Genomic DNA, 25,491 nt, shown 5'->3' on the forward strand with positions numbered 1-25,491 from the left:
TCACTTTATATTCCTTCAGTTCAATCTACTGAATAAATACTTTACAGAGAAAATACTATATTTTAGTACTCACTTTTTCTGATTTTTAGCTTTCATTTAGCTCTGCTGTAATTTTGAAAACAAATAGTCTTTCCACTCTAATTCCTTTTTTTTTCCCCTGGGAAATTTCATGAGATTTTATTTGGTTTTTGGTTTTTTTTCCTGGGAAGGTATGTAAATGTCTAAAATTCTGAGACTTTCAGGGTAAGAACAAGTTTAAGTGAAGACACTTGCTTATTTCTCAATGTACCCCACTTTTCTGGCTAGGCACATTTCCATATGGGCATCTGAGCAGTGACCTGAAGAGATTGCTCTCTTTGTGACTGTGAAATTCTGTGTTTGGGGGAGTAGCTTCTGGCTTCTTTACCTCACTCAGTTCTTCCACTTTTACAAGTGTACATATTACATCTGTTAAACATACCCAGTTCTCCTGGATGTTTGATAGCTGCTGAAACAAGGAGGGATCTTTCTCACGGTGATTTTGCCTGGCTCGCTCTGTGGGACAGACTGGTATTTCTTCTTTGTAAGGATTTGCACATGCGGAGCTTCAGACTTAAGTCCATTTTGAATACTCCCTTTAGCTGCGTGAGTACTTCTGGTTTTCAGTAAAGGACTGTAGCAATTGTAGATGCATATAGTTATCCAAACATAATACACTTTCATACAACTGAGCTGAGAAAGATCACTTCCAGAGGCTCTAAAAGCTCTTTATTTCTTTATGCAATCACAGATAAGAATCTACTCCATGAAGACAATTCAAAAACATAAAATAATGAGAAAAAATTCTCTTGCAGTTGCTAGGCTTTCCAGCAGTTGCTAGGAGATAGGTAGCAGTGATTTTGGAAAATAGGTCCCACATTAGGCAAACAAGGACTGATTTCCAAACTTCTAGCAGCTTTGTTGTCCATGTACTGTATGAGCTAATATACTTCCCTAATGAAGTATATATACACTTATATAATGATCTTATCAGAAAAAATTTAAATGTTCTCGAGCATATAAATTTTTAAAAAACTCTCCTTTTACTTTTTTTTTTTTTTTTTTTTTTTTTTTTTTTTACATCCTAGGCTTTAAGAAATATCAGAATCAGAAACAGCAGGAGGACCAGCAGCATTAGAAATAGTGTGTTTGACATTTCATTTCAGGCAAGCCAGAAAGGTTTTTTAAATCATGCTGTCTGCCTTTTCTCTTTGGCACATCCTTTCCCTTTGATTTCCTTTTCATTCTCCTGAGTTTTTCATTATCTTTCCAGTACAAAACATTAGACCACCGTGCTACATAATGGAAATGAAACATTTAAGGGATACTGAGTGCTGTGGCCTCACTGCAGATCAGAATGTGACTGTGATACATGTAAGTTTAACTTCTTTGAAAATCATACTGCTTTTTATATGATAGCTGAGAGTAGCAGAACCATACTGGGTTCTAAATTAAATGTGCAGGATTAATGACTTGCTCAGGATTCGGTGAGACTTTTCTATTACTCTGACTGGATTTTCAGTTTATAAAAAATTGTTTCTGCCTTCCTGGGAAAAATTAATAAATATGTCAGAAAGTCTTCTGAGGTGTATTTTGAACTGTAATGATCTAATTCAAATAATATATTGGATTTCTGTGACTTTCAGAACCTTTATGAAGTTAAATTTATTCCAGTGAAGATCTATGTGTTGTTAACGCAACTAACCAAAGAACATTGAGCATTAATCAATTACATGTTAATTTATTTAATGCTTTAATTACAGGTTTTGATAATACTGACTTCTATTTTTTTGTAGAATAATTTGAAAAAACAGTAGAATTGAATGCTAATTCAGTAACTGTGGAGGATTTATAGAGGGGTAGCAGAGAGAGACATAAATGATCCTGGCAATCATGAAAGGATTAAGACTATCTGATATCAGAAATTTGCTTGCAAGTGCTTTTAGAATGTTTAGGTAAATTGCAAATATTTCATACGAATGGAAAAAGGAAAAATAAACCCCAAAGCGAACATAATATAAAAGTGCACTAGTCTAAAGTGTGGTAGTGTGTTGTTAAGTTTCTTGTGTTATTCCCCCAATTTATGTATTGTTCTCCCCTATTATGTGTAAAATGGTTTCGTTCCCCCAGTTTTTCCCGCCACTGCTAGCCTGTCAGCTAAGTTGCTATAGCAACTGCTATTCATAGTTGCCGATATATAATTGCTTCTCCCCTGGTTTCCCTTATAAGTGAAAGTTGTTTCCTCCCTGTCCAGTCAATCACTCCCTTCCTCCTCCCAGGTTTCGAGAACCTTCTCCTCTCTAGAGATGGTGGTTGGCTGGGGTCCCAGGACACCTCCTTTACCTTTTGATTATTGGTCTCCATGGAGTGTCAGTTCTGTGAAGTTCATCCCCTCACCTTTCCTGATTGGCTCTGTCTGTACCCACCCCCTTGCTTTATAATCCTGTTTTCACCCCCTATGAAAAAACTTTTTCCCGGATGGTTTCCCGGTGTTTGGATGCGGCATCACCGTCAATAAACCGATGTTTAACCCCCGGGAAATGGTCAGTTCCGTTCCTCTCCTATACCAGCGAGGTACGCCAGTCCGCAGCCAGCACAGCCCGAGGCCATCAGACACCGAAAGGGGCTGGCCAGGAATTGCAGAGGGGCGTCGGCCTTTCGCCCTCAGCTAGTCGGATTCTAAACTTCGGGCCACATACGTTCCCCTCTGTACTAAAGAAGACTGATTTTGATAACTTAACCTGCAATTACGTTTTAATTTAATTCACAAATTTGTGTTTTAATTCCTGTCCTTGGCCAAAATTCCTTCTGTTATAACCTGAAAGAGAAAACAATTTGAAATCTACCATCCTTGTTCTGCCTTAGAAAAAGTGGCTAAAGCTCTGACTCACCATCTGAAGACTGGGCACTTTGCAGTTGAAGGAAGGTGAAGTGCCTACAATTCTGGGGATCTTGGACCATTGAATGACAGGATATGAAAGAAATCTGTATTCTTGCAGAAACTCTTGTGTCCCTGGGGTCAGGGAGGCTGGAAATTTGTTATCAACCCTGAAACCACTCTTAATGCTGGGCATTTTACAGGATCAGAGGAAACTTGAATTTATCATACTAGCATCAGAAAGTACAGGGAAAGCAAACAATACCCCTAAGCTTGACTTAAAAATAGTGTTAAAAAGTTTCTATAACACCTTTGAAAATTTCTTCTCCCAAGATGGGATTAAGGATTCACCTCAAGACTACTTCCTACATGTTGCTTTTCATGAAAGGGAATTGAATTTGGATAGAAAAAAAAATCTTTTTTACAGTTTTCTGTTCTCACTTGTATTTCTTCTGACTGTAACTTCTATGCATCCAAATGTAGTGTCTCTTTTACTCAGAGTATCAGAGGGATCTCCTTTGTCAAGGATCTCTTCTGCCACCACCACAATCCATGTCACATGAGGAAACATTTCTAGAGCAGCTTCACACTACTGAACCCAGACAAGCTCATGAAACATCTTGATTCTTCAAAGATTCATTTGTATAATGTAGATGTATTCTTTTGCTGTAGTGTGTTCTTAAGTTTTTCAGTTTGCTCCCCCATTTTCTGTATTGTATCCTCCTGTTTTCTGTAAATGGTTTCTCCCTTCCCCAGTTTTTCCCGCCACTGCTACCCTGTCAGCTAAGTTGCTATGGTAACCTCGCTACTCATAGTTGCCGATATGTAACTGCTCTTCCCCTATTTTCCCTTATAAGTGAAAGTTGTCTCCTCCCTGGGCCCAGTCAATCACCCCCTTCTCCTCCCAGGTTTCGAGAACCTTCTTGTCTCTGGGGGTTATGGTTGGCTGCCGTCCCGGGGCCCCTCCTTTGCTTTATATTAGTTGGTTACTTAGGTATGTCAATTATGTTTAGCGCCTCCAAATATGTATTACTATTGGTTAGCTGGGTTTCCCTACCTTTTCCCCCCTTTTTCCCTTAAAACCCTGTCTCACCCCCTGTTCAGGGCCATTTGCTGGTGGTGCCCATCCCCGTTGGTGCTTCTGTAATAAACCAACAGCCTACCTCCAGCAAGTGGTCGCCTCCTGATTCGTCTCGCACCACGCCGCTCCGAGCTATCACCCAGCCCAGCCTGAGGCCAGGACGCCGAGGGGGGCTGCCTTCAGATGCGCTGGGGTGTTGGCCTTCGCCCCTCACCAGCTAGCTGGACCTAGGGCCGAGTACGCCCTCGCACACTCTTTCACCAAAGCCAGTAACTGAGGGAAGCTAACACCACCCTAATTTTGCATATGCTTCTACCTGCAGTTTCTGGTGCACCTGGGACTAATCCTTCATCAACATACTGGTGAGAGTGAAATTCTAGACCAATTTAAGGAGAAAAAGATCCTTAGCAAATTGTACATAACACAATTCTGTTTACAAAAGCAATTCAGAGTAGCCCTTCAGTTGGTGAAAATCACTAGCCATGACAAGGCTGAGTCCTGTTCCAAAAATAAGAAAACCATGTTACAAATATCATAGGCTGAGCAAAACTTTGACCTATTGTTCTCTGACATGAAAGGCAAACTTCATTTTTTATAGCTGCTTTTATAGCACATATGCTAAGAGAAATCAAATCTTTTATTTCTATCCTCAAGTCCTCAAACATCAGTGAGGTGAATGAGGTGTATTGGTTTGCAGTGTTAGCAGGAAGATGCTTAAGCATTCTGTGCTGCATTATCCGTCCCCTGACTAACCCAGCATCCTTGTTTATTTGAATCATGATCTCTAGCTCCAGTATTCAGCATTGGACTGCGTATTTGTAAAAATGGGAAATCAGTGTTTCCTCTTCTACAGAGTTGATGGGTCATGTGATATAATCACTTAAACCTCCTTCCTCTTATATTTAAATATTGCTTTAGGAGGTTCATTCAGGAAACATTACATGGATAATTCACACACACACACAAACATTTACAATTTAATGAGCAGGAACAGCAAATACAATAAGATTGAGGTTATGTATTTTTCACTAAAAACCTTTATGAGATGGTTGATTGTTGCTTTGCCCTCCTAGCCAAAGGTATTACATTTAAGAACAAATTTTTCCTTATTGCTGTTACAAGCAAATTATAATGTTTGCCAAATTTGTAGAACACATATAAAGAAAATTATTCAATGTAACACAGTACTAATATGTAATGAACCACATTTGCATTTTTTTCATTAGCTACAGTTCCCGTCTTTCTTCAGTGATATCTTAATTATTCTTGGAGGATAATGTTCTATTTCTGCAAAAACACCAATGTGAGTTCAGAGTTGCAGTGTTTTTAAAGAAACTTGTATTTCTTCATGTGTATTTGGAATTGTATTGAGCCACTTTCAATAGATCTGTAATTATAAAGGGAGATGTCATCGAAAGATTTTGAACACTTGACTACATGGTTTCTAACCTAGCTGTTAGAAATCCAATTAATACAGAACCTGCAATGAAGTATAGGTAAAACCAAGTAGCTGTTTAAAACTGAAGCTCAGGTTATGCTTAAGAAGGATGAGACAATCATCTCTGGTCCCATCTAATATGCCCTTTCTGCTGTGGAAAGCACTTATCCACAAACATTCAGCCTGTTCTAGTTTTACATTTTTTTTCTTTTTTCTTTTTTTCAGAGAGGATGGAGGGCAGGGCACTGACTAAATATTAGTCCTTAATTTCTCCTCATGACTCAAAGTTGTGATTTATTCAGTTTATAAATAATTTATTTTCCTGATCCTGCAATAAGGTAATGCTTCCCTCTTCCCATTACCATTTACATCTGGTTTTCTTTGGAGATGAGTTCTTCTGTGCTTACAACACTTTCCTGAGGATAAAACACTGTTTTCAGTTCCAGTGTACTTGCACTGATATTGTTAGCCTTATCTAAGCTGTCTGCAGTTTGGTGGTATCTGGGAAAATAATCTAGTGAAGTATGACTTGTACCTTTCATGCTTTTTATAAAAATGGTTTCTGAGGCATTTGTTAGTCTCTGCATTCAGACACAGTGTTCTGTGTCAGGTGGGGGACGTGGTCTCATACGGGGTTGCTGGTCTCTTGTAAGCAGGGATTTCTTGCTTAAATGTAACATTTGGTTGCTATGCATTTAGGTTACCCTTTATCCCTTATGTAAATATATATATATATATGCGCACATTGCAGGGTGAAGGCAAAAAAAAAAAGCCATTTCTAAGACTTTCTGATTATGTGGTTGGGCACTGGAAGAAGCTCTCCTGGGAAATTGTCACAGCATAAAGCCTGACAGATTTCACAAAGTGTTTGGACAATGGCACATGGTGAGATTCTTGGGGCTGTCCTGTACAGGGCCAGGAGCTGGACTTCATGTTCTTTGTGGAGCCCTTCCAAACCCAAGCATTCTATGATTCTGTGATGTGATTAGGGGTATCAGAGTCCACCTGAGAACTCCATTTTCTTCAAAGACTGAAGGATGTGAGAGTGGGAAACTTAAGACAAAGGAGGTATTTGGTGCAGGTATTTGTAGCTGTTAACAAGAAGACGAACCTCCCGTGACACTTGTACTTTTCCTCTGTCTACTACAGCCTTTAGCCAATGTATCCTCGCCCAACTTTGTTCCTATTGCTTGCTTGATCTAAGTCTTGCTTTACTTTAAACTCAGGAATTTAAGTGGATAAAACTCCTTGTTTAATGCCTGAAGGATCATCTTGATCTCTCTGAATTAGAGGGATCTTTAACAAGGGACAGTTTTTCCTGCTCTTGCCATAAAGATCTTAGGCTCATAGGACAGATTTTCTTCAGTCACAGAAAGAGAAGACTTCTACTACAAAATTTCTGCTCTGCAGTGAAGTTGAGAAAAAATAAACTTGTCAAGTAAAAAGAAGCTAAGATAACCACATATCCCATCAAAACTCAAAAATATCTGAGGGAATCAACAAGGTATTTCCCTTCACAAAACATAGCTGCAGATCTCTGGGCTAGTGCTGGGTTGTGTATTCAGATGATAAGATTAGGAATCTGTGTGCTTTTCTTGAATATATCCCATAAACAGGCTTTGAACCCTCCAGGGTATTTCAGAAATGTTAAGGATAGAATTTTGTGAATGACTATGCAGAATATGCAGAGAATTGTAGAGTCCACGTACATAGTTGGTGTAGAAAAGAATCTTGCTTAGAATAGGTGCATTTAAAAAAATAATTTTCCTAGATTATTTCTGTTACTCCACCCCACATCCTCAAGCATATAAAAGATATGTATAAAGTGTATATAATATATGTAAAAAGAAATAACACAAGCTAATACAAAGGAGCTATGTCAGCATACAACAGAGAATTGACAAATTTGTCAACAGGCAAAGCCTCAAAATACCTACAAAGCAAAGAGGTTGACAATCTGAATTGCTTGAAGATCCAGATCTGATCAAACTTCATGTAAAGACTCTTCAAGGCTAAGATATGTGTGTCATAGGCATAGGTGTAGGTTAAGGTGAACAGCTTTAGGGTAAAGCAGTCTAAAAGGGTTATTTCAGTGCATTCACATAGAAAGAATCTAAAGAGCCTGTACAGACATATGGTCAGAAGAATCCCAAGAGCAGTGTTCATGTACACTTTGGTGGAGACAGTAGGTTATGTAGAAGAGGGCGCTTTTCCCCCACTATCTTGTGTCTCAGGGAGCCCCCAGGGAACTTTCCAGGAGGGCCACATTATCTTCACGTCAGACACTGGAAGCAAACATCCAAAGCATTTCATTTTTCTGCAGAAACACTGCTGTGGCTAGATCCTATATGATGGCTTCTTACAGAAAGAAATTCTGTTTTCACAGAAGCCTTGCTAGAGCAGACTAATCTGGCTTTCCTCCTTCAGTGTATGATATAAAACATATGCCATTTATGAAACTCTTGAGTTGAATCACTATCATAATAAAAAGAGAGGTACTTCAAGTAACCTTTTATTTTAATCATTGAATTGTACTGTATTTTGATCAAGACATAATTTACTGGGAAATGTCACAAATAATAGCAACACGTGCCATAATGTAATGACAAAGTCTGAAATTGTCTTATCTTAAATCAATGAAGGGTATTGAATCTTATTTTCCCTGAGTAATTTCAAAGACACATTAACACAGATAACAAGACACAAGATAGTCATGACAGGAATACAATTCAAAATTTTACTCACTCTTAATTTCACTGTATTTTAGTTTATTTCAAGGAAATGTGTCCCAATGTGTTTTCTTTTGAACAGTAAAATCTGCTTTCCAATTAGTTTGTAATTTGTTTCAGATTGTATTTGTAAAACAATTAATGATAAAGTGATTGTAGTATTCCTATTGTGTCTAGCTCATATAGTTTGGCCCCAGCATAAGAAGAATAGCAGAGATATAAACTTAAAAAGAAATTGCTTGTCAAAGTTGACAGGTTAAGGAGATAAGCTGGTGCAATTAAAGAGAGAGTAGATAAGTTATTATATTATATCACAGCATAAGCCAAGATTTTCAAGTTGGCTCTCAAGGGTGAAAAGATAGAAGACTGCAAGCATTTGAGGGACCTGCTCACCTGAGTGTAATTGCCATTGGAACAAGATAAGCTATCATAAAAACATAACAAACGTCTGCTTTGTAGGTATTATATAATTTGTATGAATGTCAAATATTACACCGAAGTTTCATTTCCAGCTTTGGATATTTTAAATTTTTTTTTTTTTTTGCTATTTAAAGTGATTCTTTGCGTTTTGACATACTAAATATCTAAGTTTGATTCAGCTCCAAAATGCATGCAGCAGAGGAGCTAAGCTCTGGCAGCTGGACAATCACATGATGGAAACCACTGCCCTGCTGCAACTGGGAATTGCTTCCCATGGCACAATGAACACATCCTACTCTTGTTGTGTATTGGTTGCACAGATGAAAATTAAGTAGTAGCAATTCTATTTCAGGTTATTCATTCATAAAACTCAACTACCTTGAACTACTCTCACACCATTTTCAGCTGTCTGCCTTCCACAAGCCATTTCTCCACAGCAGGAAGCCAACACACTTCTTTCCTATGGAAGAGCTCCATGAAAATATAGAGTAGCACACCAAATACAGCTAAGAGAGAACAGAATAGAAGTAAACGGTGGTGAAATGACAACAGGTGTGGACACAAGTTGCAACATTCAGATAGGACTGAATGTTTGGGACATGGTATGCCACTTGACTAAAATTTTGAATTTTACTCTATCTACATTTCAAACTCACTGACAAAAATCACTACAGCTCTGAACTGTTTAAATGAGCTAGGATCCAGGAGTTGCCAGTATGCCAGAGATTTGGCATAACTTCTTTTCACAACCGTGTTTTTTCTCAGTATATAAGTAAATCAACAGCTTATTCACACTTGAGTTTTAGCTATTATGAGTATGAATTTCTTTACTTAGAGAGGCTGAAAATATCTGTGGACAAACATTGCTAGTTACTAAAAGCTCCAGTTTACAGCGCAATGATATAAATTAGGATAACAAGGCAGCTCAGAGAAAAAAATAAATGAAAAAAGCATTAAGGTTAGAGGAAATTAGGCTGTTTATTGTTTCTTTTGTTCTTCATCCTATGTTTTCTCTCAGACAGACGCATACCCCAGCTTTTGAACTGGCACATCTAATGGTTTGTACTCTCTGTGTGATGGTTTGGCCCTGACAGCAGACCAGCACCTACCCAGCTGCTCTTCCACCCCCAGCAAAACAGAAGAAAAAAAATAAGAAGAATAAGGGAAAAACACTCAAAGATGAAAAACAGAAGCAGCTGAATATAGGAAGGTAAGACAAGGAGAGGGAAAAGATCCCAAACCCGTCCCCCCCACCCCAGCCAATGAATCTCTAAAGAGTGGTCACCTCAAAAGCCACAACAGCCATCCTCTATTTCTTTTTTTAGTACTGGGCATGACATTCCATGGTATGGAACATTCCCCTGGCCATTTTGAATAATCTGTCTGGGCTGTGTCCCCTTTCAGCTTATTAATGGTTTCATAGATGTGTTCTCTCAGTCACTCCCCAAGTGATGTTGTTTTATCCATGAAAGGAAAATTAATTCTCGCCCAGGTAGACCCAGTAGGCTCTAGCATGAGTCCAAAGGGTCTGGATGTGACTTTAAAAATCGTTGATATTGGTGATGTCTCAGAAGCAGGTACAAGGACATGCCAGGAGCAGCTCATATTACCAAAGGAAGATATCTCTGTACAAGCTACATGTAACTGCCTCTACACTCAATAATGTCAAAAAAGTGCCTACAGAGAATAATTTGGCTGGCTGACTTTGGGAACTTCATTCACCAGCTTAAGTAGAAGCAGTTCATACCATTCATGTCTGGGAAGTCAGACATGAGGCCTATAAGGCTACTTGAGGTCTGAAGTATTAGACTGTGCTTCGAGCCCATCAGACTCTGCAGCAGCTGTTTACTTAGATGGGAGCCTGACATAACTGTCCTCGGCAAACAAACAAAGCCCTCAAACAATTTTCTCTTTAATCTCTCAGTACTTCAGAAAAATCAGGAGTTTACTTCCATGCTACCAACCAGCTCCAAAAGTTGCAAATGTGGGGAAGAAAACAATGAAGGATGACACCGATGAATCTGAACAAGAAGTAGGAGAGAAATTCATCCCCGTTGACTATGGGTAGGCAAGGTTGTAGGATACCTTAGTGGGTGCCCAAAACCTTGTGATTCTGTGAGTGCTATCTGGGACTTTGTGTCCTCAGGCTGATTTATCAGCTTCTGTCAGCAGCAGATGTCCTTTTAGGAGTCTGCGGAGACTGGAATGCAGCTGTGAATCCCTTGGCCTTGGGAAAACTTGAAGGGCAGCAGAGGACATGACATAAACCTTGTGAGTGATGGATAACAGCTGGTTTGGGAACTAGTCATGAACCTCTCCCAAACCAGATGGAAATCTCTCCAGGGCATCTTTGAGTCTGTGATTAGCCATTCTCTGCCTGACTAAAAACCTGTTTCTTCTTTCTCTCTTTTTCTTTTTTTTTTTTTTTTCTTTAACATCCTGAGAAACAGGTATGTGATGTAAGGTGCAGTGCATGGGCTGGAAGGAAAGTGAAGAAGGAAAAGCATGCAAGCAGTAATGAAATGTTCTGAGTTCAAAGGTGATTGACTTCCAGGATTCAGTGGAGGCTGCCTACCTGCCAGGGAGGGATCCTATGATCCCGTGGCGCTTGGCTTGATTGTCCTAGACTCTTCTGCTGAAGAATACAGTTGTGGGTTTTTTTATGGCAAATCCTAGACATTGCTTGTGGAAAAATGAGAACTCTTCAATTTTAATTTTTATTTTAATTTATAAATTGTTGGATTCAATATCTTATGTGGCAGGAATACAGCTGGTGCAGCAAAAGGATAATATAATAATTTTTTTCTGCCTTTTAAAAATTAATATAATTTATTTTAAATAAAAGCAATGATATAAAAAATAAATTCAATGATGATGCCATAAATATATCCAAAGACAGATAATAGATAGATACTCTCCATGGTTTCTCAAAGAAAAAAATGAGCAGAAAAGCATAGCATTGCAAAGCAATATCTGGCATAGTGCATGCGAAGCATGAACTGAATATAGTAAGTGTTTAAAAATGTTAATTGTTCTACCACAGATGAAGGTAATTCCTTTGAGAAAGAAATTCTCCTTTTCCCCCTTGGAAAAATTCCTTAATAGTGTTTAAAATAGAAATGGACTAGAGGGAGCACAAAATATATTTTAAATAACAATTTCCATACAAATATAGCTAAAGGCTATTCAGTTATGCATTTCTGTGCATCTATCATCAATGTATTTGACTAATGTTGGTCCCAATATTTCATTTTCATTGATTAGTGGCATTTAAAACAAATGTGTTCTATACACTCGTGGAACTATTTTCCACTCGAATCATAAAATGTTGGAATATAAATTGAACATTTTTCAAAACACAGCTGAGGTACTGCAGCAAAGTTACCTATTCTTGCTCTATGAGTAAAATTCGCTTTTCCTCAAGATGATTCAAGATTTGCCTACCTAACCTTTGTTGTTTGCATGCAGTTTTTGGCAACACAGATGTTCCTGAGATCTGTCAAGGGTCTTTCATTTTGCATAATAGTCCCAAAAATCATGGAAAGGGGATTATGGTCCTGGAGGGACAGGAGTGAATGACAGAAGAGATGGTAAGGCAGTTTCAGCTGAAGCATGCCTTGACTTTACTGACAAAGTGATTGTGCTTATTTCAGACGTTTATCTAAAATTCAGTGCTATTTTTATTTTTTATTTAGAAAAATAAGTAATGTTGTAACATTTCCTGGGCTCAGTCCTGCTTGAAATGGAGAACACAAGAGTTGGATTTGAATAATTCAAATAATCAGTGTCTTCTTTACTGACTGTGTTGTATATGAGAACTTGGAGCTGAGTTTCCAGACTGACAGCCAGGCTGTTGCCAGTTCTGTAGGTATGATCTGGCAATAGAGAAATGTCATTCTCTGGGCTGTCAATTCAATATTTGAATAGAAACAGGATTCTCACATATTTAAAGGACTGTACTCTGCATGCATTTTAAGTACACTCTACTATTACGGAGTCTAAAGGGCAAGATCAATCATTTCAGCTGCTCTCACCTGATGAGCTGGAGTTGGTGTCAGGGTCTCACAAGAACTGTTCTCCTTCTGTGTTGTTCAGTGTCTGAGTGAGAAGAAGTCCCAAGGCCAGATATTTTGTTTTAGCAAAGTTCATTAACAAACTATGTTTAATATAAATAATCCCAGTGTATAGCTGTAGCAATTATATTTTTACAGATATTTTGTAAGCTGCCTATTTAAGATATAAAATTTCTAGCTCACTGTCACTCATCATCAAAGACAATCTGACCTGTGCTACTCATATTTTCTGTTAACTGGCAAAGCTGTGGTCTTATCCCAGTTCAAAACAAAGTTTTATGCATACTGTTCCAATGTAATTCATATAAATTTAGTGCTAAAGGGAAATTTCAATATGAAATTAAAACATCTCTATAATTCCCAGGTCTAGTTTTGTGCTTCAGTCAATTAATGTGAGTGAAATTTACACTAAGGTGTTCTCAAAGTTAAGAGCAGATGATTATTTGATTCTGTCATCATTTTGAAAGCACTTGGTATCACTCATCAAACCCATCAAGCAAATAAAAGCTATGGTACTTTTATTTTATGCTTGGCATTTTAAATATGTATCTCATTAATTAAATATCCATAGAAGTCACTTCTTTTATTGCTCTGAAATAACAGTTGCAACCAATAGATTAAAATATTAGAGATATAAATTTAAACCAAAACAAGGACATCTCTAGTGTAGGTTGTCACTTTAAGTGAGTGGACTGACAGTTGAAATGAGAAATTTTTTTCTTTTGTCAGCTCTTGTTAGACCCTTAACATAAAATTAATGTACTGTGAAGTCATTTCTTTATTTTTCATTGCTTGAATGAAGCATAACTAGAATGGCTATGATGAAAACTGAAATTAACAGAAAAAGGAATATAAAGACTTGACATAATGCCTGTCCCTTGAGGCCACAGAAAAAGCACCCCAATATGTTTTTTGTGGAAAGCATGAGTCTTCCAAGCAAAATGACTCTGTGCATTCCTGTTCTATATTTGTATGGAAGAAGATTTCACTGTTGAAATGAAAGTCAACAGTAATGTAATCTCTTGCAGGTGGATTTGAAAATTTTAAACTAAAACAAGCTTAAAATATTTGTTAATGTGGTCGATCACAGTTACTGTCAGCCACAATATTTGTCTTACTTAAGTAGAATTCATGGAGAAAAGTATATGTTTAATGATGCTACTGAATATGTAGCAACACTGCCCTATAAAAGTGCTAGTTGGTGGTGTTATTATCTCTGATGAGAATGCAGAGTAGTGAGGATGGATGTTGGAGAAATGCTTCATATTTAATGATGTGAAGTTAGGATGAATTTTCAACACTTTACCAATAGAGCTGTGTTTATTTTTAAAGTCTGTGCTAATGTCCTAACATTTCTAAGTGTGTATTTAAATAACTTGCTGCATAAAGTCAAAAATGTCAACCTTCTTCATGGTTGAGATTACTAAAAGTAATGTATTTCCCTTTTGATACGCTGGTATATGTCAGACAACCAAATTTGTTATTTCTTTTAGTATTTATCTCCTAGTCAATAGGTGATAATATTTTCTCATTTTTAAAGGCCTTAACAGAGGGCTAACATGCAATAGTGCCTTACTCTGTCCTGTTTTTCCTTCTAAGAACTCTTTTATTTTATCCCCTCCTGATTATGAATTGTCTTCCATTTTATCACGTGAGATTAGAACTGCCTCCATATTCTCATATGTATTTTATATATATATATATATATCTATGTATATACATACATAGTAAAATGCTGGGGGTTTTTTGTTATGAAATATTTCTTTTTCTTTTTCCTTCACATTTTCTAGGTAGTACATAACATTCTTGATATTGAATCACATGGTCAACAAGCTCAGCTTTAAAGCATATTATACATTGTTAGAACGCAAACTTGTCCAACATTTTTCCTGGATTATAGTAGAAGTTGCATTACAAAAAATATTACATTCAGATTATAAGATAGTAAAGTGACCCTTCACACAGCAGGATTGATTTATGAGCAGACTAGCTTAATTGTATTATCATTTATTTGATAGTGGCAGAAATAGCAAAATATGCTTGGAATTATATGCCCATAGTTTCCATTTAAATAGGATAAATTTTCTTATAAAAATATTCCCATTTCCATCGTGGTAAAAAAATATTCAACAAAGATAAATTTGAATTTGTTTCAAAATATATAGTTACTGGGAAGCTGCAAGAGAAGTGATTTTGCAAAAATACAAGAAGACTTTAAAAATACATAAAATAATTTAAGATTATATTTACCTTTGCTCAGTTATGATAGTAATTGTCTTCACATAGAGGAGATATATTTTTTCACTATGAGATCATTATAAAAATAAGATTAAATTACAGTAATCATTCTGAATAAGAAAAAACAGAGAAAATTACACTGTACCAGAGTAACTAATATTTTGTAACCCTAAGGAAAAAAAATAGTGGTGTTTCTATAATCCTTTTTTTTTACTGAATTTATAGTTGGTAAAGCAAATGAAGATTATTAATCTTTTGCCCCATAGGAAGATCTATTTTATAACTTGTAAGAGCTTCTGTAATCTTTAAAATCTTAATATGACATACTTACACTTTCCTTAAAAATAAAAGTGTGGTTATTTCTAGTCAACTTAGAAGAAATACTACTTTGGTCATGTTAGTAAAAGGTATAGAAAGACTCTGAATACTTCAAAAACTATTATTTCATATTTCAGGATATCAGTCTCATATTTTCAAGTTTGCACAGAACAGCGCATTTTGCTTCCTGTTAAGTGCTAACATTCTGCTTTGTCCTTCAGCTCTAAAAATGAACTCAGAAGTTCTGATTGTGCTTGGCGCAATAAGAAGGGGTGAGGAACTGAGACCAGACTTCGGTGAAGAAAAACATGTTATAAATTCACTAGATTTGAATTTGAAGGTTGAAGGTTGTCTTACCTGCAATAGTGTTTAAAAACTATGGAAATAATTGTGTTGTCTAAATATATGTTCTATCTATATGGACTATATGACCTCCAGGGGTGCATTAAACCTTATTTATCCCATGATACTATAAAATAGGTAATAAACAAAAATATTATTATATATTTGTTTTATCTTCATTCATTAATTTCACGTGGTTTATATTAATAATCTTAGATAGGGAATCTTAAGGCAGTTAAATACTACATGTTACAGCTCAAACACTGAATCTTTGGTCCCCTTAAATTGTCATTAATTGGCTGGAAGTATCATGATTGACACTTATTGCTTTACTTTTGCATAAGGTGGTGTGTAAAATGATTGAACAACACTGAAGATAAACTACAACTATTCACCAGATTCATTTAAGATAAGTGCACATTAAGTCAGAGACTTAACAAATGAGAGTTGCTAAAATATTGACCAGTGTTTTAGTGTTTCCACTGTCTAAAACATTTTCTCTCATTCCACCCAGATGTACAGTTAACTGAAAAATGTGCAGCATGATTCTGATCAGAATCAGTGCTAATGATGTTAATGGAAAAACAGTGGTGGAAAAGTGACAGTGTCTGAATGCTAGTTTTCAAGCTTTATTTATCTATTAGTTTGTTTTTCCTACACTGGTCCATTGAGAACGTGAGGCAATAGGCTGCCTGCTGCAGTCTTCATAGGTCTGCCAGCACTTACCTCCACTACAAATGGGTGTTCCCAGGCTGACAAAAGAAAGGCAGATCCCACCATTGAAAGTAAGCTTGATGAGATCCAGCTGACAGTGCTTGGAAGGGAAGTGCTTTTCCTTGCACAGGCTGGCTGAGCTCTGGTATTAATAACCCCCTTAACAGGTGTTGAACAAGAATGACCAAGGCACCAACTGGCAGGGAGGCTGCTCACAGATTGGATGGGTGCTCTCCTCATTGGTTATAAACCTAGTGGGGAGGCTGGGCCTGGGGAGTGATTGTGAACTGAGCTACATCCAACTGCCAGCTGGTCATTAGTGGGGTTTCCCATGGCTCAGGACTGGGGCCAGTACTGTTTAATATCTTTGTCACTTACCTGACAGAATGGAATGCATCCGCAGGGCATTGACAGGCAGTTCCAAGCTGTGCAGGAGTGTTGATGTGCTGGAGGGTATGAAGACCCTGCAAAGGGATCTGGATAGGCTGAATTGATGGGCTGAGGCCGACTGTATGAGGTTCAACAAGATCAATTGGGTCTTGTGCTTGGGTCACACCAACCCTATGCACCAGGCTTGGGGAAGAGTAGCTGGAAAGCTGCCTGGCGAAATAGGACTGGAGATGCTGGTTAACAACCAGCTGAACATGAGCCAGAAGAGTGCCCAGGTGGCCAAGATGGCCAATGACACCCTGGCCTGTATCAGAAACAGAGGAGCTGCCTGCCTAGAAAGTTGTGAAGTCACCATCTCTGGAAGCATTTGAAAGGCATGTGATGTGGCTCCTGGAGACATGGTTCTGGGGCTAACACAGGGATGCTGGGTTAACAGCTGGACTCAATGATTGTAGGGGTCTTTTCCAATGCAAATAATTCCATGTTTCTGCAATTAAGTGGGCCGGAGGACATTACACACATTTGGTTTTATTCCAATGAGTGAGATTGTGCTTTTCCTGATGAGATCCCATTCTGGATATCTGCACACAGTTTTTCACAAGTACCTCTTGTCTGTATTGTTGACCTTAAGGTTATAGTATTCACTATGTTTCCTAAGCTATTTGCTGGTATGCATGACTAAACACTTTTCTATTTCTAGAACAGAAGGTCTTGCACTTGAAGAGCATTAAACAGTCTAAAAAAATATGAATTCATTTACCAGAATAAAGCAAGCCAACAGCTTAATACATATGGATAGTATTTAATATGAAAAATAAACATGAGCAAATAGTCTGATATTACTTAAAATTACTGAAATCCTCAAAAATCTATACAGAAACATATCTGTTTTTAACTGTGCTATCAGAAATGACATAATAGCGCAACTGAATCTAAATCTGAAGTTGAATCTAGATGACATTAAAGTTTATATTCTCCTGAAGATTACCATTTTTATGGCAGATTGCACAGTGATGTCTGGTCTGCAGAGAGAAAAGGACAAATGCTCATATTTCAATTTCTTCAGCAAAATTTCATATTTGACATGAATATAGGACAGATATCATGTGTGATCAACATCAAATGCTTGTTTCTGCTACTATAAATCCATAAAAATTTTCAATATGTATTGCTGTGGAGCAGAAATCTGGTCAGAATTCTCACAGAAGAGAAAGGTCTCATGTACAGGGTTTCTTTGCCAAATCAAGGTTCCAATTTTTTATTCTTCTCTTTATGGTTGTACAGTTTATGTAAATAGATCACTGCTGCTTCTGAAGAACTATTTTGCTTTCCGCTAGCCTGAGTACCTGAGGTCCTTTTACACACAAGCATGGTTAACAAGCATGGTTAAAGAAGAAAATGTCTTTATTTTAGCAAACTAAGGGCTTCATTTCTTCTTGACTATGAAATTGGAAAAAAGGTTGCAAGGCAAAAAAAAAACCCCACCCAAAGCAGCAGAGTACAGTTCTAGATCACTCTTAATAACAAAAATCTTCTTTAACTGCTCCAGAATACAAACTTGGCTCAGCATGTGAAGCATGAGAGTTCTCCTTTTGCTTCTTTCCCCATGAGCTATCTTTCACTGATGCACTGTTCAAGGCCACTTTGACTCCTCAGTTGTAGTGATATGACAACATAGATATTTCAGTGTCATTATTCATTTTGGATGCATTTCTCCTGTAGTCCAAATCCACATAAACATGAAGGCAGCAGAAGCAGGGAGCCTGGCTATGGCTTCCTTGATCCTCAGCTATCTCATTTTGGTAAGGCACTATTCCTCTGTGATTCACAGTTCCTATTTACAATCCTGGAACATGATTTCTAACTTTTCAGCCATTACCAGAGTATTTGGGGCTGTGAGCACGTTAAGAGGGAGACCTACCTGCAATAATTTTCTGCTAGCAACCATCTCCATTAATAAGGATAATTCTCGGTCTTCTTTGTCAGATGCAGAAGCAGTTGCACAGAAGCTATATTTCTTGATATTTAGTGACTACAACCAAGTGACTGTGCTTTGTTTAACAATCCTCCGAGGCTCCTGATGTAAATACCTTTCTTCATTTTCAGTAGTATTTTTATACATATCTGTATACACAAATAATTGAGAAAGTAAGTTAATGTAGGCTAAGTTTATGTAGCCATATGCATTCTTAATAAATTCAATCTTAATTTACACTGTTGGCTCAATATAGAGGCTGACTTTTTCTGCTTAGTTTCTGCAACAGTACAGTTTTCCATGATGAGTTAAAGAATATATTTTAGATTCATCCACAAGAATTTATTTTTTTAAATGGTTCTGGTACTGTCAGATAAATTATAATGTGTCTTCCCTGCCAGTAATGGGCACCACAGGAAATAAAACTACAGTACAGACTTAATCAAATCCGAATGACAAGGTCATTGTAAAGTTAAATTCTTTTTTTCCCTTATTGACAATGTGCTCCACAAAAAGAACTAAGTTCAAATGAAACAATAATTTGCTCCATTTTTAGTTTCATTAGACACATCAAATTGTCTGTTATTTACTTAAGAGCAGTACTCATTTTAAAGTGTGCATTGCTGAGATCTCAGGCATTTTTCAGAGTAAAATCGTGCTGTGTCTGCAGTTCAGTATCTGTTTATTTTCAATTTTTATCCATTAATGCCATACATGCACTTAATATATTCAAAGGCTATCTTCAATCACAACTCTTTCATTATTAAGGCCCTAAATTTTAAATAACTGACAAAATTTCATTCTGCATGCCTTTAACTTGCCTCATATTTTCATTATCTGCAAACAAAAAAATGAAACCAGTGCACCTCAAAGGCCTGAAGTCTTTTGTTTGAACTAAAGGAATAAAAGATACAGTAACTTCATCAAAGGTCAGATCTCCCCTCCTACCCTTTTTGAGCTCAGAAAAAGGCTGACTTGAAGGAAAAATCTCTATTAGGTTGCTATGAACTGCTTTTGAGAAGAAGGTATTGCTCAAATCTATGGGCTGTCCCAAAAGACTCCAGAACTCTGTATTTTTGTCCTTCTAACTCATGTTGCCTTTTCGTAAATCGGCTTTTGTCAAGTTACCTTGTTGGAAAGCCCTGAAGAGAAGGAAAAGAAAAAGAAAAAGAAAAAGAAAAAGAAAAAGAAAAAGAAAAAGAAAAAGAAAAAGAAAAAGAAAAAGAAAAAGAAAAAGAAAAAGTTTTGTCCACAATTTAGAAGGTTTGGGCTGGTGAGAGCACTATAACCTAGAAAAGTCTCCTCTCCTCTCCCTCTCCTCTCCTCTCCTCTCCTCTCCTCTCCTCTCCTCTCCTCTCCTCTCCTCTCCTCTCCTCTCCTCTCCTCTCCTCTCCTCTCCTCTCCTCTCCTCTCCTCTCCTCTCCTCTCCTCTCCTCTCCTCTCCTCTCCTCTCCTCTCCTCTCCTCTCCTCTCCTCTCCTCTCCTCTCCTCTCCTCTCCTCTCCTCTCCTCTCCTCTCCTCTCCTCTCCTCTCCTCTCCTCTCCTCTCCTCTCCTCTCCTCTCCTCTCCTCTCCTCTCCTCTCCTCTCCTCTCCTCTCCTCTCCTCTCCCTCTCCCTCTCCCTCTCCCTCTCCCTCTCCCTCTCCCTCTCCCTCTCCCTCTTCCTCTTCCTCTTCCTCTTCCTCTCCAAAGGCATTGTAAATGATGAGAGAGATTTTTATAAAACTTGATATTCCTCTTTATAAATCCCTGCTTTTTAACTTGAAATGTAAAATTGATCTCATAGGCTCAAATGTAGGTACTCATAAATAAGCCTTCACTTAGTGTCACAATATCCACAGATGTAGTTTTTTAACAGACAGGTGACCCAACATCTGAATGAAAATTTCTTTCAACAAGGGTAGAATCCATCAGCTGCTGATGTCCTTTAAATCTGGTTGAAAAGCTGCAACATGCTTGAAGTTTTGGTTTGGTTTGCTTTGGTTTGAGTGGCTTTTTTTTTTTTTTTTTTTGTAGGTTTTGTTGGTTTGAGTGTACATGTGTAGATGGTTGTGGGTTTTTCTGGAATTTTTTTCCTTCAGAACCATTTGTTTTTCTTTGTTAGCACCAAACTGATGATAAAGATTTTACTGAAGGAAAATATTAGATAACTATTTTTAAAAACTTGGAGTTAGGCTGTAGGAGTAACAACATAGTACATAGATCAGAAGGTGAAACCTGTCATATACTTGCTTTCCTCCCCCTAACGTAATAAGAGAAAAGTGTACAGAAGGAAGATGCAATAATTTTCTCAGCATGAGCCACAGTTCAATTCTATGGTACTGGGAGAGAACAGCCCTGGGTTCGTATTCTTTGCTGTCATTTCTTCTTCTGCTAACTACCTGCATACATCTGCATAATATGAAGAAAGAAAAGATATATAAGTGGCAATTACCCTGTTCAAGTCCCCCTCCTGTCTGATTTCTAGTGAGTCCTGGATGTTTTTGATGCCATGAGGCATTAGCAAAAATACCTTAAGAATTTTACAAATGGCTGACAGAAACCATTTCTTCTTCAGCATTGACAGTATGAATTGGTAAAGAATAAAAAAGTAGTCTTATTTGGTTTGTTTTTCTCTTGTTTTTGTTTGATATAAAATAAGCAATTGATCATATGCTTTTAATAACCAGCATTTTTGTGGCACAACACCTGAAGAATGTAAAAATTGCTGACATTTTACAGATTGGAGTAATTTTCCAAACATTTGGAAATCAGATTTTTTCAAAATATCTTCCTAATATTAACTTACTGGGCACCGAATAAATAGGAGATTCAGATGTTTAGATTAAATAAATACAATACATATATGAGATGCTGTACTTGCACTGTGCACTTCTTCCTTATACTTCTAATTATTTTTCATTATGCACTATGAATCTGCCTAAATAAGTCCTCCTGAGTGTTTTGGAAGGAAGAGTTTCTGAGTTTCTTATTTTCACTTTTTAATTCAAGGAAATTTCGAGACATACAATAGAAATCAAGGCATAACTTCTGGAAGGAGTGCCTGCCATGGTAACAATCTCTTCCAGTGTTCCAGAGTCTGTTTTTTTGTAGCCTGTGTGCAAAGGGTTGCTAGGAAATGTGGCTGTGCAGGAATACACATTGCAGACAAAGCTAAAGGAAAGGCATATAAAGGAAGAAGATAAGTTTTTAACTTATTATATTTTGGTAAAATTAAATTAAATTAATTATTTTATATTCATTACTCCTGCTGCAAATCAAATTAGGAAAAATATAGTGTTAGAAGTGTTAGTCTTGCACAACAATTTTTTTGCCATATAATCTTCCTGATAGCATCAGAACAAAAACCTCTATCTGAAAGGTAATGGTCTTGGGACACAAATAGTTTTGGCATGTTTTAATCCTTTAAAATGTTGCTCATTTCCTCAAAGCCTATTTTTTTTGACTTAGGGAAAGTATTTTTTCTTTTCTTTTTTTTTTTTTTGTTTTGTTTTGTTTTGTATGTAACCATGCCATGCCCCTCATATCTTCCTCTCCAAGTTTTGTCTTCCTCCTTGAGATTTTCCCCTGCTTTTGCAACATCTCTGAGCTTAGTTTTGGCATGTTTTGGTCCTTTGCAATGCAGCTCATTTCCTCACAGACTATGTTTTGGACTTAGAGGAAGATGTTTTTGTTTTTTAATTATTTTTTTAAAGTATCATATCAATGTCCCTCATAGCGTTCCCTCCAAATTTCTTCTTCCTCCATGACTTTCCCCCTGCTATTGCAACATCAGTGAGATTAGTTTGGGCATGATTTGGTACTTTGCAATGCAGCTCATTTCCTCACAGACTGTGTTTTGGACTTAAGGAAAAAATTTTTTTTTTTTTAAATGACCCATGCATGAACATCATATGTTCCCCTCCAAGTTTTGTCTTCCTCCCTGAGTTCTTCTCCTGCTTTAGCAGTGTCTGTGAGCTTAGTTTTGGCATGTTTTAGACCTTTGCAATGGAGCTCATTTCCTCACAACCTATTTTTTGAAGACACTAAAACTCCCCATTTTCTGGTTTTTTTTGAGGTTTTTTTCAATTGCATTTCATTTGATCCTATCTCCTTTCCAAAGTGTTTGTAAGCCTTTCTGTTTGGGTTCGCAAGATTCCTTTCCCCTTCCCGAAAGGAAATTTCATTTCCTTTCAGGAAGGGAAAAGGAATCTTGCAATTTCAATGGGGACCAGCAGAGGAATCTTTGGTGCATGTCCCTGCCCTTGATGGCATGCCATGCCTTTTGGTGGCTTTGACTAAGGGAAAGTTTTTTCTGTTTTTCTTTTTTTTTTTAAGAATTCGTGCAATGTACCTGATATCTTCCCCTTCATGATTTGTTTTTCTCCTTGAGTTTTTCCCCTGCTTCTGCAACATCTGTGAGCTTAGTTGTGGCATGTTTTGGTCCTTTGCAATGCAGCTCAATTTTTCAAAGCCAATGTTTTGAATTTTGTGAAAATTTTCTTAATATTTTTTTTTTAAAGTATCCAAGCAATGTCCTTCACATCTTCTCGTCCAAGTTTTGTCTTCCTCCTTGAGTTTTTCCCCTGCTTTGGAACCATCTGTGAGCTTAGATTTGGCATGTTTTGGTCCTTTGCAATGTATATTTTTGCCTATATTTTTGAAGACACTAAAAATTGAAAAAATCTCAAAAAAACCAGAAAATTGTGATTTTTAGTGTCTTTAAAAATATAGGCAAAAATATTCATTGCAAAGGACCAAAACCAAATCTAAGCTCACAGATGGTTCCAAAGCAGGGGAAAAACTCAAGGAGGAAGACAAAACTTGGACGAGAAGATATGATGACTATTGCATGGATACTTTTAAAAAAAATATTAAGAAAATTTTCACAAAATTCAAAACAGTGGCTTTGAAAAATCGAGCTGCATTGCAAAGGACCAAAACATGCCACAACTAAGCTCACAGATGTTGCAGAAGCAGGGGAAAAACTCAAGGAGAAAAACAAATCATGAAGGGGAAGATATCAGGTACATTGCACGAATTCTTAAAAAAAAAAAGAAAAACAGAAAAAACTTTCCCTTAGTCAAAGCCACCAAAAGGCATGGCATGCCATCAAGGGCAGGGACATGCACCAAAGATTCCTCTGCTGGTCCCCATTGAAATTGCAAGATTCCTTTTCCCTTCCCGAAAGGAAATGAAATTTCCTTTCGGGAAGGGGAAAGGAATCTTGCGAACCCAAACAGAAAGGCTTACAAACACTTTGGAAAGGAGATAGGATCAAATGAAATGCAATTGTAAAAATCTCAAAAAACCCAGAAAATTGTGATTTTTAGTGTCTTCAAAAATATAGGCAAAAATATACATTGCAAAGGACCAAAACATGCCAAAACTAAGCTCACAGATGTTGCCAAAGCAGGGGAAAAACTTAAGGAGGAAGACAAAACTTGGACGAGAAGATATGATGGATATTGCATGGATACTTTTAAAAAAAAATTAAGAAAATTTTCACCAAATTCAAAACATTGGCTTTGAAAAATTGAACTGCATTGCTGTCCTGGGGTGACGTTATGATGCTTGTATATCCCCATTCATCTGTTCTATGCCTTTAAGACCGGCACTAAAGAGTGGAAGTTTTGTTTGGGTTTCTCTTATCAGGACACAGAGACAAGCGGTACACAGAGCTGTTTTTTTTTACTTTCAGCTTCGGCTTGCTGCTTTTGCTTGCTCTCTTTTTCTGCTCTTGCTTCTGCTCTGCTTTCTGCTTCTGCTTATTAGCTAGTTCTAGCTAAACAGTCCACATTCCTTCCTGGACTGTTTCTCCTCTCCTGTTCCTGTGACCATCTCGAACCTGCTCCGGACTGGGACCCGGGAACACCAAGGGTTCGGCTGCAGTGGCTGGCCCAGCGCCGGAGGGACTGAGAACAGAGCAACCACCCCCAAAGAGATTTTCTGATTTTGCCATCTTTCTCAAAGCGGTGTCATCGGGTATTGTTCATTTTGTGTGCTGGGGGGTGCGGGGCCAGTCAAATAAACAGGTTCTTTCCACCTCTCTCCGAGGAATTTTTTCCCGAACTGGTTGGGGGGAGGGGCCGTGTGGGTTTCGCTTTCTGGAGGGGCCCTCCTGTGCAGATTCTTTAACAAATTTGCCCTAAACCAGTATAAATCTTTGGCGCCCAAATGTGAGGTGAGAGACAGAGTGGAAAAACCCTGTTTTGACTGCATTTTGGCTGCTATTACTCTGTGTTCGTTTAAATCAGCTAATAGCCATGCTTTTTGGATTCATAATGTCTGTTGGGGTGAAGGTTTGCATGCATTTCTGGTCCCTAGGGTTTTTTGAGATTTTAATACCTCTCTGGTCCCTAGGCTTATTTTCGTATCCAGAAATAGCTTTAATATTGCCCCTAATACGTAGTTTTTACATCAGAGGGGCTGTGACCAGAATAGCTATCCTGCTGGGTTTGGTGGCAATAATGTGCAAGAAGTTTATAAACATGCTGGGGTCTGCTCCAAATATGAATGGTTCATGGCTATGGTTATGCATCCAGTTTGTCGCAGGAGGAGCAGGAGGGAATGAGGTTTTTCAGCCTCTGCTTTCCTCCTTCTCCTATGAATCAGTTGCATCACTATTGAAGGATGTTCAGTTTCCCCTCAATGTTAAAGAAACCATCTTCCTGGTATTCAATCTGGTAACCTTCCTCTATACAGCCTGCTGCTTCTCTAGAATGAGGGCTGAGATTTCTAGACAGGCTGATGAGACCCCTGACTCAGGAGTAAACCCTGGTGTGGAAAATCCTAAGTGGTGTGAGAAATGGGAGGATATGGGCCAAATCCTGAAGGAATTCTCTGACCCTATAGTGTGGGATTTTCCCCATGAACAAATTCAGAACCCATCTGAGGTG

General features: G+C 37.7%; 1 long non-coding RNA gene across 2 annotated transcripts; it reads left to right on the forward strand.

Moving 5' to 3' along the window:
* Positions 1-1,113: 1,113 nt before the first annotated feature.
* LOC113460298 (uncharacterized) lies at positions 1,114-15,668 on the forward strand. 2 transcript variants are annotated; one of them, XR_012580184.1, is made up of 5 exons: positions 1,114-1,392; positions 9,583-9,774; positions 11,015-11,214; positions 12,033-12,154; positions 15,415-15,668. It is a non-coding gene; the product is annotated as an uncharacterized LOC113460298 (long non-coding RNA). The 2 variants fall into 2 exon arrangements; XR_012580183.1 differs by having other exon boundaries at positions 11,015-12,154.
* The last annotated feature ends 9,823 nt before the right edge of the window (positions 15,669-25,491 follow it).

Source organism: Zonotrichia albicollis, chromosome 4 (genome assembly GCF_047830755.1).
Source record: "Zonotrichia albicollis isolate bZonAlb1 chromosome 4, bZonAlb1.hap1, whole genome shotgun sequence".
In the NCBI taxonomy this organism is placed as follows: domain Eukaryota; kingdom Metazoa; phylum Chordata; class Aves; order Passeriformes; family Passerellidae; genus Zonotrichia; species Zonotrichia albicollis.